Here is a 17,592-nt window from a genome sequence, read left to right as displayed (position 1 = left end):
TTCCTTTATTTCTATAAGATCAGTAGTGTCACCCCTCTTTCATTCCTTATTTTAGTAATTTGCATGTTTGTTATTTCTTTCTTGGTCAGTCTTGTTAAAGGTTTGTCAATTCTATTGATCTTTTTGAAGAACTAACTTTTGGTTTTTAAAATTTTTGCTATTGTTTTCCTTTTATCTATTTCATTAATTCCCACTTATACCTGTATTTCCTTCCTTTTGCCTGTTTTAGGTTTATTTTGCTCTTCTTTTTTCAGTGTCTTATGGTGGTTGTTAAGTTATTGATTTGAGATCTTATTTTCATGTGGGCTTTTACAGTGATAAATTTCCCTATAAGCACTACTTTAGATGCATCCTATAACTTTAGGCATGTTTTTCCTTCATTTTCATTTATCTCAAAGTGTTTTTAAAATATTTCTTGTGATTTCTTCTTTGACCATTGTTTATTTAGAATGTGTTGCTTAATTTTCATGATTGTAAATTTCTTAAATTCTTTCCTGTTATTGCATTCTAATTTCATTTCATTTTGGGCATAGGACTTTCTTTGTATGATTAATACTTTTACACTTATTGAGACGTGGATTTATGGCCTTGCATATGGTCTGTCCTAGAGAATGTTCCTTGTATACTTGAAAAGATTATATATTGATATGATTGAATTTATGTCTGTTTGTTTACATTATGACTTCTACGTGTTTCATGTTTTTCATTAGGAAAAAGTCTAATCCACCTTAATTGCTTTCTTTCCATTAAGTTAAAATTTTTAGAGTAAGATTTTAATTACTTTAATAATTTTTTCACTATATATATATATATTTTTAAAGTATTTTTATTTATTTATTTTTGGCCGCACTGCATGGCATAGGGGATCTCAGTTCCCTGACCAGGGACTGAACCCATGCCCCCTGCAGTGGAAGTATGGAGTCTTAACTACTGGACAAGCAGGGAATTCCTTCACTATATAGTTTTAATTTATATTATTAGTGGTTCTTCTGGGGATTACAATATACATCTTATCATAACCTACTTCAGATTTATATTAACTTAATTCTAGTGAAATATAGAAACCTTATTCTTGTGTACATTTCTTCCTTCTTTTCTCATTTTGTGCTATCATTGTTATACACACTACACCTATATACATTGCTATAATTAATACAATATATATGTCTTCTAAAGAAGCTCTGAGAAGAAAAGATGGCAAGAATGTATTTAAAGAGTTTGCTATATTAACCTTATTTGCCATTTCTAGGTCTCTTATTTTGTTCTTGTGGATTTGAGTTACTCTCTGGCTTCATTTCCTTAACTCCAATATAGCTGCTTCCATCCATTTCTTTTGTGCTGTAATTTTTAAAATATATTACATTTCTATATACTAATGCCCAATAATACAAACATTGTTTTTCATCAAATTTTGAAAGTTTTCAGTCATTATTTCTTTGAAGATTTTTTTATTCTCCTTTCTTTCTCTCCTCTGATATATACATATTGGTGTGCTTAATGGGGTCCCATATTTCTCTGAGACTCTTTATATCTCTTCCTTTTTTGTTCCCTCTGTTTTTCAGATTACTTAATATCTATCAGTATATCTTCAAGTTCATTGATTCTTCTGCCATTTCAAATTTATTACTGAGTCCTCTAATGAATTTTTCATGTTAGTTCCAGAATTTACATTTAATTTTTTTCTAGTTTCTATCTCTTTATTTGATTTTCTGATCTCCTTTTTCTTTATTTGATGAGATAAAATTATCATACCTTTCTTTAATTCTTTTTTTTAAACATCTTTAGGGAGTATAAACGCTTTGCAACGTTGTGTTAGTTACTGCTGTACAACAAAGTGAATCAGCTATATGTATACATATATCCTAATAGAGCCTCCCTCTTGAGCCTCCCTCCCACCCTCCCTATCCCACCACTCTAGGTGTCACAAAGCACCAAGCTGATTTCACTGTGCTATGCAGCTGCTTCACACTAGCTATTTTACATTTGGTAGTGTATCTATGTCAATTCTACTCTCTCACTTCATCCAAGCTTCCACTTCCCCTTCCCCATGACCTCAAGTCCATTCTCTACATCTGTGTCTTTATTCCTGTCCTGCCCCTAGGTTCATCAGAACATTTTCATTTTTTAAGATTCCGTATATATGTGTTAGCATACGATATTTGTTTTTCTCTTTCTGACTTACTTCACTCTGTATGACAAGTCTAAGTCCAACCACCTCACTGTATAACTCAATTTCGTTTCTTTTTATGGCTGAGTAATATTCCACTGAATATATGTGCCATATATTCATTATCCATTCATCTGTCGATGGACACTTAGGTTGCTTCCATGTCCTGGCTATTGTAAATAGTGCTGCAATGAACATTGTGGTACATGTCTCTTTTTTTTTTTTTTAATTAATTTCTTTATTTATATTTTTGGCTACATTGGGTCTTCACTGCTTCATGCAGGCTTTAGTTGCGGCGAGTAGGGGCTACACTTGGTTGCAGTGTGTGGGTTTCTTATTGCAGTGGCTCTTCTTGTTGCAGATCATGAGCTCCAGGCGAGCGGGCTTCAGTAGTTGTGGCACGTGGGCTCAGCAGTTGTGGCTCTCAGGCTCTAGAGCGCAGGCTCAGTAGTTGTGGTGCACGGGCTTAGTTGCTCCACGGCATTTGGCATCTTTCCGGACCAGGGCTCGAACCAGTGTCCCCTGCATTAGCAGGCGGATTCGTCACCACTGCACCACCAGGGAAGCCCTCTTCTTGAATTATGGTTTTCTTAGGGTATATACCCAGTAGTGGTGTTGCTGGCTCATATGGTAATTCTGTTTTTAGTTTTTTAAGGAACCTCCATACTGTTCTCCATAGTGGCTGTATCAATTTACATTCCCACCAACAGTGCAAGAGGGTTCCCTTTTCTCCACAGCATCTCCAGCATTTATTGTTTGTAGATTTTTTGATGATGGCCATTCTGACTGGTGTGAGGTGATACCTCATTGTGGTTTTCATGTGCATTTTTCTAATGATTAGTGATGCTGAGCATCCTTTCTTGTGTTTGTTGGCAATCTGTCGGTCTTCTTTGGAGAAATGTCTGTTTAGGTTTTCTGCCCATTTTTTGATTGACTTTTTTTTTTTTTGATAATGAGCTGCATAAGCTGTTTGTATATTTTGGAGATTAATCCTTTGTCCGTTGCTTCGTTTGCAAATTTTTCCTCGCACTCTGAGGGTTGTCTTTTCGTCATGTTTATGGTTTCCTTTGCTGTGCAAAAGCTTTTAAGTTTCCCATTTGTTTATTTTTTATAAAATAAAATAGGACCTTTTATTTTTAAGGTCCTATTTGTTTATTTTTGTTTTTATTTCCATTTCTCTAGGAGGTGGGTCAAAAAGGATCTTGCTGTGATTTATGTCATAGAGTGTTCTGCCTATGTTTTCCTCTAAGAGTTTTGTAGTGTATGACCTTACATTTAGACCTTTAATCCATTTTGAGTTTATTTTTTTGTATGGTGCTAGGAGTTGTTTTAATTTCATTCTTTAACATGTAGCTGTCCAGTTTTCCCAGCACCACTTATTGAAGAGGCTGTCTTTTCTCCACTGTATATTCTTGCCTTTTTTATCAAAGATAAGGTGACCATATGTGCGTGGGTTTATCTCTGGGCTTTCTATCTTGTTCCATTGATCTATATTTCTGTTTTTGTACCAGTACCATACTGTCTTGATTACTGTAGCTTTGTAGTATAGTCTGAAGTCAGGGAGCTTGATTCCTCTAGCTCCATTTTTCATTCTCAAGATTGCTTTGGCTATTCAGGGTCTTTTGTGTTGCCATACAAATTGTGAAATTTTTTGTTCTAGTTCTGTGAAAAATGCCATTGGTAGTTTGACAGGGATTGCATTGAATCTGTAGATTGCTTTGGGTAGTATAGTCATTTTCAAAATGTTGATTCTTCCAATCCAAGAACACGTTATATCTCTCCATCTGTTTGTATCATCTTTAATTTCTTTCATCAGTGTCTTATAGTTTTCTGCATACAAGTCTTTTGTCTCCTTAGATAGGTTTATTCCTAGGTATTTTACTCTTTTTGTTGCAATGGTAAATGGGAGTGTTTCCTTAATTTCTCTTTCAGATTTTTCATCCTTAGTGTATAGGAATGCAAGAGATTTCTGTGCATTAATTTTGTATCCTGCTACTTTACCAAATTCATTGATTAGCTCTAGTAGTTTTCTGGTAGCATCTTTAGGATTCTCGATGTATAGTATCATGTCCTCTGCAAAGAGTGACAGTTTTACTTCTTCTTTTCTGGTTTGGATTCCTTTTATTTCTTTTTCTTCTCTGACTGCTGTGGCTAAAACTTCCAAAACTATGTTGAATAATAGTGGTGAGAGTGGGCAATCTAGTCTTGTGCCTAATCTTAGAGGAAATAGTTTCAGTTTTTCACCACTGAGAAAGTTTGTTGGCTGTGGGTTTGTTATATATGGGCTTTATTATGTTGAGGAAAGTTCTCTCTATGCCTACTTTCTGGAGGGTTTTTTATCATAAATGGGTGTTGACTTTTGTTGAAAGCTTTTTCTGCATCTATTGAGATTATCATATAGTATTTCTCCTTCAATGTGTTAATATGGTGTATCACCTTGATTGATTTGCATATATGGAAGAATCCTTTCATTCCGGGGATAAACCCCACTTGATCATGGTGTATGATCCTTTTAATGTGCTGTTGGATTCTGTTTGCTAGTATTTTGTTGAGGATTTTTGCATCTATGTTCATCAGTGATAATGGCCTGTAGTTTTCTTTTTTTGTGATATCTTTGTTTGGTTTTGGGACCTCTGATCTTTATGATTTCTTTCCTTCTGCTAACTTTGTTTTTGTTATTGTTGTTGTTCTTTCTCTAATTGCTTTATGAGTAAGGTTAGGTTGTATATTTGAGATTTTTCTTGTTTCTTGAGGTAGGATTATATAGCTATAAACTTCCCTTTTACAACTACTTTTGCTGCATCCCACAGGTTTTGGGTTCTCGTAGTTTCATTGTCATTTGTTTCTAGGTATTTTTTTATTTTGTCTTTGATTTCTTCAGTGATCTCTTGGTTATTTAGCAACATATTGTTTAGTCTCCATGGGTTTGTATTTTTTACAGGTTTTTTTCCTGTAATTGATATCTAGTCTCATAGTGTTGTGGTCGGAAAACATACTTGATACTATTTCAATTTTCTTAAGTTTACCAAGGCTTGATCTGTGACCCAAGATATGATCTATTCTGGAGAATGTTCCATGAGCACTTGAGAAGAAAGTGTATTCTGTTGATTTTGGATGGAATGTCCTATAAATATCAATGAAGTCCATTGTGTTTAATGTGTCATGTAAAGCTTGTGTTTCCTTATTTATTTTCATTTTGGACGATCTGTACCTTGGTGAAAGTGGGGTGTTAAAGTTCCCTACCATTATTGTGTTACTGTTGATTTCCCCTTTTATGGCTGTTAACACTTGCCTTAGGTATTGATGTGCTCCTATGTTGGGTGCATAAATATTTACAATTGTTATATACTCTTCTTGGATTGATCCCTTGATCATTATGTAGTGTCCTTCTTTGTCCCTTGTAATAGTCTTTATTTAAAGTCTGTTTTGTCTGGTATGAGAATTGGTAGTCCAGCTTTGTTTTGATTTCCATTTGCATAGAATGAGTTTTTCCATACCCTCACTTTCAGTCTGTATGTGTCCCTAGGTCTGAAGTGGGTCTCTTGTAGACAGCATATATATGGGGCTTGTTTTTGTATCCATTCAGCCAGTCTATGTCTTTTGGTTGGAGCATTTAATCCATTTACATTTAAGGTAATTACCAATATGTATTTTCTTATTACCATTTTGTTAATTGTTTTGGGTTTGTTTTTGTAGGTCTTTTCCTTCTCTTGTGTTTCCTGCCTAGAGAAGTTCCTTTAGCATTTGTTGTAAAGCTGATTTGGTGGTGCTGAATTCTCTTAGCTTTTGCTTGTCTGTAAAGGTTTCCATTTCTCTGTCAAATCTGAATGAGATCCTTGCTGGGTAGAGTAATCTTGGTTGTAGGTTTTTCTCCTTCATCACTTTAAATATGTCCTGCCACTCACTTCTGGCTTGCAGAGTTTCTGCTGGAGTATCAGCTGTTAACCTTATGGAGATTCCCTTGTATGTTATTTGTTGCTTTTCCCTTGCTGCTGTTAATATTTTTTCTTTGTATTTAATTTTTGATAATTTGATTAATATGTGTCTTAGTGTGTTTCCTTGAATTTATCCTGTATGGGACTCTCTGTGCTTCCTGGACTTGATTGACTATTTCCTTTCTCATGTTAATGAAGTTTTCAACTATAATCTCTTCAAGTATTTTCTCAGACCCTTTCTTTTTCTATTCATCTTCTGGGACCCTTGTAATGCGAATGTTGGTGCATTTAATGTTGTCCCAGTGGTCATGAGAGTGTCCTCAATTCTTTTCATTCTTTTTTCTTTATTCTGCTCTGTGGCAGTTATTTCCACTATTTTATCTTCCAGGTCACTTATCCTTTCTTCTGCCTCAGTTATTCTGCTATTGGTTCCTTCTAGAGAATTTTTAATTTCATTTATTGTGTTGTTCATCATTGTTTGTTTGCTCTTTAGTTCCTCTAGGTCCCTGTTAAACGTTTCTTGTATTTTCTCCATTCTATTTCCAGATTTTGGTTCATCTTTAATGTCATTACTCTGAATTCTTTTTCAGGTAGACTGCCTATTTCCTCTTCATTTGTTTGGTCTGGTGGGTTTTTACCTTGCTCCTTCATCTGCTGCATATTTCTCTGACTTCTCATTTTGTTTAAATTACTGTCTTTGGGGGTCTCCTTTTTGTAGCCTGCAGGTTCATAGTCCCCATTGTTTTTGGTGTCTGCCCCCAGTGGGTGAGGTTGGTTCAGTGGTTTGTGTAGGCTTCCTGGTGGAGGGGACTGGTGCCTGTGTCTGGTGGGTGGGGCTGGATCTTGTCCTTCTCATGGGAAAGGCTGTGTCCGGTGGGACATTTTTGGGTGTCTGTGAACTTAGCATGACTTTAGGCAGCCTCTCTGCTAATGGGTGAGGTTGTCTTCCTTTCTTTCTAGTTGCTTGGCATGGGGATCCAGCACTGGAGCTTGCTGGGCATTGGCTGGAGCTAGTCTGATTGTTCAGACAGAGATCTCTGGGAGTCCTCTCACTGATTGATATTACATGAGGCTGGGAGGTCTCTGGTGGTCCAATGTCCTGAACTCGGCTCTCCCACCTTGAGGCTCAGGCCTGACACCAGGCCAGAGCACCAAGACTCTGCCAGCCACATGGCTTGAAAGAAAAGGAAGAAAAAAAAAAAAAACTGATAGATACTCAAACCAAATGGTGAAAGCAGATCTCAAAAGACAAAATCACCTGAAGAAACATACACATACACACTCACAAAAAGAGAAGAAAGGAAAAATTTTTTTTAATTAAAAATAATAAAATAAAATAAAACATAATAAAAAATTTAAAAAAAGAAGAGAGCAACCAAACCAATAAAAAAATCCACCAATGATAACAAGCACTAAAAACTAAACTAAGATAAACATAAAAACCAGAAACAAATCAGGCACAGAAAGCAAACCCCAAGTCTACAGTTGCTTCCAAAATCCACTGCCTCAATTTTGGGAGCATTTGTTGTCTATTCAGGTATTCCACAGATGCAAGGTTCATCAAGTTGATTGTGGGGATTTAATCTGCTGCCCCTGAGGCTGCATGGAAAAAATTTCCCTTTCTCTTTTTTTTCGCACATTTCCTGGGGTTCAGCTTTGGTTTTGGCCCTGCCTCTGTGTGTAGGCCACCCTCAGGCATCTGTTCCCCACCCAGACAGGAGGAGGTTAAAGTAGCGACTGACTAGGGCTGTCTTGCTCGCTCATGCCAGGAAGAGGGAGGGGTACCGTAGACATAATTGGAATGTGGGGCGAGCCTGTGGCAGCAGAGGCCAGTGTAACATTGCAACAGCTTGAGGTGTGCCGTGTGTTCTCCCAGAGAAGTTGTCCTTGGATCTTGGGACCTTGGCAGTGGCGGGCTGCACAGGCTCCCAGGGGGGTTTGGGTAGTGACCTGTGCTTGCACACAGGATTCTTGGTGGCAGCAGTGGCACCATTAGCATTTCATGCCCGTCTTTGGGTTCTGAGCCGATAGCCATGGCTCATGCCCATCTCTGGAGCTTGCTTAGGCAGTGCTCTGCCTTCTCTGGGCACATGGAGCAAGAATCCCCTCTCCTCGCACATCCCAAAACAATGGTCTCTTGCCTCTTTGGTAGGTCCAGACTTTCCCTGACTCCCTTCTGGCTAGCTGTGGTGCACTAGCTCCCTTCAGGCCGTCTTCATGCTGCCAACCCCAGTCCTCTGCCTGGGGCCCTCCGAGTCCTGAGCCTCAGCTCCCAGCCCCCACTCACCCTGATGGGTGAGCAGACAAGCATCTCAGGTTGATGAGTGCGGGTCAGCACCAATCCTCTGTGTGGGAATCTCTCCGCTTTGCCCTCTGCACCCCTGTTGCTGCGCTCTCCTCCGTGGCTCTGAAGCTTCCCCCCTGCCCACCCCGCATCCCTGCCAGTGAAGGGGCTCCCTAGATTGTGGAAACTTTCCTTCCTTCACAGCTCCCTCCCAGAAGTGCAGGTCCCGTCCCTATTCTTTGGTGTCTGTTTTTTCTTTTGTCCTACCTGGCTATGTGGGGATTTTCTTGCCTTTTGGGAAGTCTCAGGTCTTCTGCCAGTGTTCAGTAGGTGTTCTGTAGGAGTTGTTCCACAATTAGATGTATTTTTAATATATTTGTGGGGAGGAAGGTGATCTCCACATCTTACTCCTCCGCCATCTTGAAGGTCTCCTCTTTAATTTTTTATGCATGGCTTTCTTTAGTCTTTAAGGGTAATTGTGTAATTATAAAAGGCAGTATAGATGTATATTTCTTCTGTTTTTCTCTACTCTCTTATTTAAGAAACAACTGCATAAGACAATATGTAATGAAGTGTGAATACATGTTACAACATAAATGAACCTTGAAAACATTAAGCTAAGTGAAGGAAACCAGTTACAAATGACCACATATTGTATGATTCCATTTATATGAAAAAGCTAGAATAAGCAAACCTATATAATTTGTCTGCTAAATTTGACATTTGGGTCCTTTCAGAGGCACTTTCTGTTGTCTGATTTTTTTCCTGTGTATTCATGTTTTCCTGTTTCTTTGCATGTCAAAATTTTTTAGTGAAAATCTAAAATGAAGATAATATATTTTCACAATTCTGGATACTGACACCCCCCCCCCAAGTTTACCAGGTCTTGTTGTTTCTATTTGCTTGCTTATTTGTTTAATGATCTAGCTGGAGTATTTTACTGTAATCTATTTCCACTCTGATATCACTTCTCCAAGGGCACCATCTTGGACACATGCATAGTCACTCTGGATGACAGCAGTTTTAACAGGGATCTCTTGACTGTCTCTTTCATCTTTTTAAAATTTTCTTTCTCTATTAATATCACATCAGTTATCATACTCCACTGAATTGTGAGCTGATTGTTCTATTATTTTCAAGAATATTTAGAGGAATAAATCTGTCTAATTGATTTAAATTCAGTCCCCTCACAGGAGTAATTTTTGAGGCCATACTTTAAAGTTTGTTCTTATTAGCTGTCTCTTTCCTGTTATTCTCTGTAACTTAGCTGACCTATGGTTTAGCTTGTAGCTCTCAAGAAGCTACCAGCCTCCTATTCATTATTTACTGTCAAAATCTCCATTGTTTTTGAGCATTCTCTCAGGCTTACACTTACTCCATACTCTCTTCCAAATAAGTCAGTTTCTTTGAGGAGAGTGTTGGAACTCTGTTCTTATAGCATGACTCTCCTTCTGAGCAAAATCTCTGAGCAACAGGCCTGGAACTGGGGCCAGGGACAATGATCCTCTTCTCTCAGAAAGATACCCCTGGTTTGTAGGCAAGGCACTGGTTGGGGGATATAGCCTCTGGTCTTCCCAACTTGACCTTACCTGCATGGAAATTCTGCCTCATGAGTGACCTGCTCTGAGGATGATAAGGGTCTCAGTATTCTCTGGCTGCATGCCTGGTGTAGAGGTTTAATCCTATAAGTGGAGCAAGGGCCGGGGAATGAGGCTACTGACTGCTCAACGGCACTTGTTTTGAATTTAATCTCTGAAACACAAAGCTGGAGGGGGATGAGTAAAGCTGGTATCCTGTCCCTCCCAGGGAAACACCACAGTCTTTGACTGGGGACAGCAGTAGAGGTATCCCTGTTCTCCTAGCATGCTGATCTAGGAGTGGGGAAAGAAAGAACTGTGGCTCAAGTGTCACAGACTCTTGCCAAAATCTGATAGGTTTTCTTGAATAAATATTTCTTCATTTTCTGTATGCTTTTTGGACAATTTCCAAAAACTTTAAATAGTTGAGGGTTTATTTCTGATTTTATTTTTATTTTTTTAATTTATTTTTTTATTGAAGTATAGTTGATTTACAATGTTGTGTTAATTTCTGCTGTACAGCAAAGTGACTCAGTTATACGCATATATACATTCTTTTTTATATTCTTTTCCATTATGGTTTAACCCAGGATATTGTATACAGTTCCTTATTTTATACAGTAGGACCTTGTTGTTTATCCATTCTATATATAATAGTTTACATCTGGGGAGTTAACCCCAAACTCCCACTCCATCTCTCCCCACCACCCTCCCCCTTGGTAATCACAAGTCTGTTCTCTGTGTCTGTGAGTCTGCTTCTATTTCATAGATAAGTTCATTTGTCATCCTCCCAGAAAAAAGGCCAGATGACTGCCACTGTATCCCCTTTGATGAGATAGTACAAAATAAATTAAGGCAAGTAATTGGTGTGAAAATATCTTTAAAAAATCCATGCTTAGGAAATATTTTGAGAGGTGCAAGGAGAATAGGGTACTATGGAGTATTCCTTGAAAAGATTTCACAGAGGCAGAAATGTCATTTTGATTTCTGATGGGCTGCCAGCCTATAGAGCAGCAGCTATGCATAGTCTTTATCCATTCATCTGTTGATGGACATTTAGGTCGTTTCCGTGTCTAGGCTATTGTAAATAGTGCTACTATGAACATAAGGGAAGCAACAGTTTTGAGTTGCTTAAGCTCACTTAAATGTGCTGGAAGACAAGGAAAAGGAGTTATTCCAGAAGATAAGAAAAGACAGAGAGAAATGAAAGAGAGAAGACAAAGACCTAGAGGATAAATCCAGTGGTCCACCTACTAGGAACTGGAGTTCTAGATGAAAAGAGCAGAAAAAGCTTAAGGAGAAGAAATTATCCAAGAAATAATACAAGGAAATTTCTCAGAATTGAAGGACATTCATCTGCAGATTGAACATACCTTCTAAAAGTCCAGCACAATAAATTTAAAAAAAACAAGGACAGGTACATAATTATGGAATTTCAAGTCACAAAACCATAAAGAAAATTTTTGAAGTCAAAAATAGACTTACTGTGGTGGTGATCATTTATAATATCTACAAATATCTAATCATTATGTTGTACACCTGAAACTATAATGCTATGTCAATTATACCCCAATAATAAATAAATAAATACTTTAAAATTTTTTTTTTAAATTGAGAAAAACATACCACTTTCAAAGGAACATGGTTAAGAATGTCATTGGTCTGGATGCTGAAAACAATAGAGAAATGCCTTCAAAATTCTGAGGCAGAATAATTTTGAACATATAGTTCTAATACCACACCAAATATTGCATGTGTAATGACAGAATGAAGATATTGTAAACATGCAAGGACTTAAAAAGCTTATTTTCCCTGTGATCATTCTTTGGAAAATACTTAAGGATGGGTTTATCTAAAATGAGGCACTAAATCATGTCAAAGAGCATCATTGGAGTTGGAAAACTCCTAGTGTCTCCACTAGGAAGAGTGATGTGAGGAAATTCCAGGACAGCATCTGTTTAGTGGTCCTAAGAAACAACCAACCTAAACTGCAAGAGAATGGAAGGAATTCCAGGAAGAAACTGAAACACTGAGGTTTGGGAATGGGAGGGGGAAGTGAAGGCCATTAAAGGGAAGGCATCATTAGATAAAAAGGCAGATCTAAAAGACACTGGAGGAAACCAGACTCAAAGAAAGGAAAATTGTGGTAAACCATAGTTCCAAAAGCACAATAATGTGTCTCTTAACTAAGAGTAGTGCTACTGCAACACTTAAGGGTAGATGAAGGGAGGTGGACAGTAGCATTAGAGAGCTAACTTCTCAATTATCAGAAGTTAAATAATACCTAAAATTGAAGGAATCAAAAAACAACATAAGCATATTATTTAGAGTAATGGAGATAATGACTCAAAGAAACAAATAAAAAAGTTAAAGTGGTTGCCACTGAGAAATATGATGGATTTCTTTTGGCAGGATTGGTTTTGCAAGGCTTTTGGTATGACAATAATTTAACCATGTATCATTTTAATGAAACATCATCTTAAATTTACTTTATCATGTTTGTAATTTAGCTTAGATCTTTACTATTATTTTACTTCAGAAATGAATACAATACCCAGTTTACCCAGGTCAACCATTCATGAACTGCATGGGCATACAGAGACTTGTGCGATTTGCCTGTACCTCATCCAGTAAAACTTTGTTTTATTTTCCAAATGCAATTATTCCTCTCTAAGTGGCTCCCTGACAGTTCCCATTTTGTCACTGTTCCTTCACATTAATCCCAAACTTAGCATTTTTCCATTCTTTTGTGGTCTCTTAGCTAAAGCCCCTAGTCCCTGTGTCCTTTGATCTCCCCCACAGCCTGTGGGGCAGTGACCTGATGCTTCTCCCTATAGATTACAGATAGTAAACTTTCCTCAAGAACATGGCCTCTTCTGAAACAAGTAGGAAGGAAATAAGGCAAATCAAAACCAGAAGGAAATCATTCACTTTGGGAAATTTCAAACTTCAGGAAGTTTTCTAAAGCCTGAATATCCTCCACAATTCACTTTCATTCATTTATTCTTCATTCGTTTGTTTGTTCAACATTCATTCATTCTTCATTCATTTGTTTGTTCAACATTCGTTTGTTTGTTCAACAGCACTGTGCCTGTTCTGTGACTTGTGCTTTGGTAGCATTGGGGCAACTTCATGGGCTCTTTTCTCTGCTTCCCACTTTACAGGGGCTCATGGAGAAACTCACCCAAGTCCCTTCATGGCAGCCACTTGTCCAGCTCACATCTTCTGCCACAAGCACACCCCTTTGCTGAGAGGATCTTTTGCTTTAAGATTTCAAACTTCCAAATTCCCAATGTTGTTTACCTCATATTCAAAACTTATGAAGTTCACAGTAGAAAACAAGTGAAGACACTCCCACTAGTAATAAGTTTCTTTCCAATTGTCCATTACAAATGAAAAAGACAAATTACTGAAAATCTTCGAATTTCATACAAGCAGCCAGGCAGTAGGCAGTTTAGAAAGAATGAAGGGAACAAAACTATCACTGTAAATATTGAGCCCAATCACTGATTTTAACAATCTATAACTAGAGTTTAAAATCAATTTTACTTTTTTAAAATTAAATACTTACTAAAAGGTTATTACCCTGAATATTTAAGTTACTGTTACTATTTCTTTCCTTTTTGAGCAAAGACCAAGTTTCTAATTGCGTTTGGTGCTCCTGGAATCTTCTCACTGATTCTTTTGAAAGTGTACAGCCAAGTGGACACCGCAACCCGAACAGTCTCCAGAATTTCAAAATTTACATACAGGAAATGTAATGAGTCAACTCGAAATTTACATAAGTCTTGAAATCTTGGGAAGAATGACCTAAAAACAGCAAAACAATGCAGTAGACGTTTGGGTTTATAATATTTACAATCTGAGCATTTACAACCACACATTACATAGTTTCTACCAGTGAACATGACAAAGGCCATGCCCAGCACTGCTTAAGCAAATGCACAGTTACTGATCAAGGGCACCACTGCCCTGTTCAAAGGGAAAGAATGTGGCAAAATTAGGTCACATTTTCTGCAGAAAGAGCATCCTAAAATACTTTCGTCATCACCATCCTTTGAACATATCATCCATAGGAAGGGAATTCTAACCCATGATATTTGGGGCTAAACCATAACATTCAGCATGCCATTCATTCCAGAGGTATTTCTCCATGCCAGCCTGTGTCTTTAATGACAGTCTCTAAGAAGCTATGTAAGAAGGACAAAGATTACATCTTGTCTTTTACATCTGAAAGGATTTTCCATGGCTTGGAGTATGTCATGCTTATGAAAAGCAAGGAAACAGAGTAGAAACCCCAGATTCCTTTTCTTTAATTTACTCGTTCATTAACCAAAATAATTATTGAATATATCACATGTGCCAGGTCGACGCTCAGAGCTGGTGAACAATGCACAGTCGTGGTCTCACGTTGTTTCCTGTCTAGGACTCTTCCCAATCACTTACTTATGCTTCTTGATCTGCAAAATGTGTAAGTATACCAGTAAGAAAATGGCAACCACTAAAAAAATGTTTTAAGCACTGGTCCTTGTGAATTACATTTTAAAAGGGAGACAATGGAAGTTCAAGTGTTCAGAGCACCAGACCTTCAATTCATTGTTTGACTAAAACCTTAAGATCGTTTTCAAAAGCCAACGGTTTACTAGCAAGTTAGAAGATAAATTTACGTTTCTTATTTCATTGGAAAGTTATAGAAGGGGAAAAGAAGTACTCTAGAATTTACCATGTGTTTTGGTTGACTTACAGATAACTTATAATCTCAACTCCTGGGAAACCATATGGCAGCATCACACAAAAAGGTAGGAACACTCAGATCCTTGTCTTAGGGTTAAGGCAAAGGCTTCTAAAAGGAACTCCGAAGATACTCCTAAGATTGCCGGTGTAGAGAGAGTCTCTTGGGGGAACTTTTGAAAGACGGAACAGCAACTACAAATAGAATTATCTTCCTAGAACACTCAGGAAGGTGAGTGCTCCTCAGAATGATGAAAACTAATGACCTGCTGAGTGGGAGAGAAACCAACTTTATTTAGACCAACAACTAGTTTCTTTCTTCTTGTTTTTGTCCTAGAGAAGTTTGTCTGAGTTGTCAAAGCTGGGAACAGTAAGCTCCTCAAGGACAGAAACTGTGTTTTAGTCAACCCTCCTCCCCTCCCCCCACAATCCCTACCATGTAGCAAGTGCTCAGAAATTAAAGGAAGACAAGAAACTCTTTACTCTTTGACAGGGAAAAAGTTACAATAATTGTATGTATAACCTTTTCCCTTCCCCACCCTCTATGGGACAGTGTGTTTCTCCTCATCCGCTGGTCTCTGTTTGGCAGAGAAATGAAGTGAGTGGATGAGCTGAATTAAAGAAGATGAGAAAGAACAGGGGCTCCTGCAGAGAAATGGAGAAATGGCTTGGAGCCAGCTGGGGGAGAATGAGACGCAGTGAGTTGAAGGAGGAAGTCGAGAAAGAACAGTCACTGTTCCTATGCGGGTGGAGGCTGGGCCATGTGTGGTTGGAGGGAAGGGATAAAGAAATGGAACCTTGAGATGGAAGTGTCAGAAGAGGATTTCTGGGTGCTTCTCTCTCTTCTGTGCGTTTGCTGCTGTCTCAGGAAAAGCCCAGGTTGAAGACCCACATTTTGCAGCAGGGCTCTGGAGTTGGGTGAGAGGGCGCTTGGCAGTGGGTGTTGGATGCTCAGGGAGACTGTCCTAAAAATAAGAACAGGATGGCCCAGGTTTGTGTGGGTTACAGACGGCATCTTACAATGCCTCACATTTGCCATCCCCAGGTGTGTGGCCCTGTCAGGGGCAAAGCTTATGCACTGCCAGCAAATAATTAGCGTCCATGAAAAAAATCTAGAGTCCAATAATAGTGTGTCTATTTATCTCCATGAGTCCGGTGATGCTTCTTTAGGTACATGAGAAAATAACCCCTCACATATGGAATACAATGATGACATTTCATTCAGAATTGACTTACTCTTAGCAAATAATCTAAGAAGCCCATTTGTTGACCTGCCTTAATGGAAAAGGCCACCTGAGACAGCTCTAGGACAGACACCTGAGACATAGCCAGGAATTCACTTTGCAAAAGATGTGATAGGATCATTTTAAATGCCAGATCCCTGTTTTGACAAATACAGCAGTCTTGAGCTGTTTGTCCATTAATATTGATTATTATTTATTTAGCGTCTAAACAAGATCAAATTCCAGCAAATTCAACAAGCCCTTCTAAATTCAACAAGCTCTTCTAAAGATCATAGGTACTGCATTTCACAATTCGTTTTTTTTCACATTGAAAACCAAAGGGAAAACGTATTTTAACTTCCCTAAATGTGTGAAGAGTTCTCTTGTTTCTCTACACATTTAGGGGGCTAAGCCTCTGGATCTGAGTCAGATCTCTCAGATTATGTTGCTAATGAACTAAGGCTGCAGGAGTTCTCTTCCCAGAAAAATCTTGGCTTTGCTGCTGAGCACCAGCCCATTACTAATGCGCTGCTCCTTGTCTCAAAGAGATTTTCCCCTGCCTCAGAGCCAGTTTTCATTCCCAGGCAGTGGGACCACACAGCTGCTGCCGGATATCCACGGAGTGGTTCACAAAAGCATTCCTGTGTCTGCGGTCCCTGAGCAAGCAGTTATAAAATGCTGTGTCTTTCTTTTCCCAGAAATAAATTAGTGTCCTCTGCCTGACGAGGAAATGCTGGTGGTTTTCTCAGTTTGCAAAAAAGAAGTTTGCAATCACCAATCTCCAGTGAAGTCATCAACAGGTTGTATGCAAATAAAGAATTATTTTCAAGCATACAACACCTTTCTCTAGAGATACGTAGACAGCCTGCGTTCAATTTTATTTCAAAATGCTACTGAAAATTTCATACCTAAGGGAAATTGTAAGTTATTTAATAGCTCCTGAAAACAACGTATTTACCACAATGGTGTGTGTGTGTGTCTGTGTTTGTACAATTATGCCAGTACTGCATTTCTGTAGGATAAATTCCTAAGAAATGGAGTTGGATCAAAGGTCATTCATATTTAAAATTTTGAAAATTATTGCTAAATGGCTGCCCAAAGAAGGTGATACCAATTTACATTCCCTTCAAAAAGATTACCCACATCCTTGCCAGCACTGGATAATGTCAATCTTTTAATCTGATGGATACGAAATGGTACCTTGTACCTTGTTTAGATCTGCATCTGTTAAATTAGTGGTGAAGTTGAGCCTCTATTCATATGTTTACTCTCATTGCTGTTTCTTATTCTGTAAACTACTTGTTCAAATCCTTTGCAGGCCATGTTCTAAAGGATTGTTTATCTTTTTCCTATTGATTCGTATGAGCATCTTATATATTAAGGAATTTTCTCTTTGTTATGTATGTAATGCTAGTAATTTGTACTTCGTGGTGGCATGGTATTTGTCTATTTCTTTTGTTATTATGAGGAAAGCTTTCATGGAGCCAAACGTATCAGTCTTTTCCTTTGTGATGTCAAATATGTTGGAATTTACAGCATATTTAGAAAGTATTTTCATAATTTGGAAAGCTATGTAAAATGCACCTGTTTGGTTTACAGTACTTTTGTGGCTTAATTTTTTATTTATCTGAAATGTATTTTGGAATAAGGTAGGTAGTAAGCATATTTGTGATTC

The 17,592-nt window shown here is 38.0% G+C and overlaps 1 long non-coding RNA gene across 1 annotated transcript in view; it reads right to left on the bottom strand.

Annotated features, from left to right (window-relative positions):
- Positions 1-812: 812 nt before the first annotated feature.
- The window catches only part of LOC309665173, a 54,836-nt gene continuing 38,056 nt past the window's right edge, over positions 813-17,592 (bottom strand). The window contains exon 2 of the long non-coding RNA XR_014266266.1: positions 813-4,162. This is a non-coding gene — a long non-coding RNA (uncharacterized lncRNA). The remainder of the gene's footprint in view (positions 4,163-17,592) is intronic.

The sequence above is a fragment of the Balaenoptera physalus genome, assembly GCF_965194825.1.
Source record: "Balaenoptera physalus genome assembly, chromosome: 7".
NCBI lineage: Eukaryota > Metazoa > Chordata > Mammalia > Artiodactyla > Balaenopteridae > Balaenoptera > Balaenoptera physalus.
Note: the sequence above shows the minus strand (reverse complement) of the source record. Positions and strands in the feature narration are given on the sequence as shown.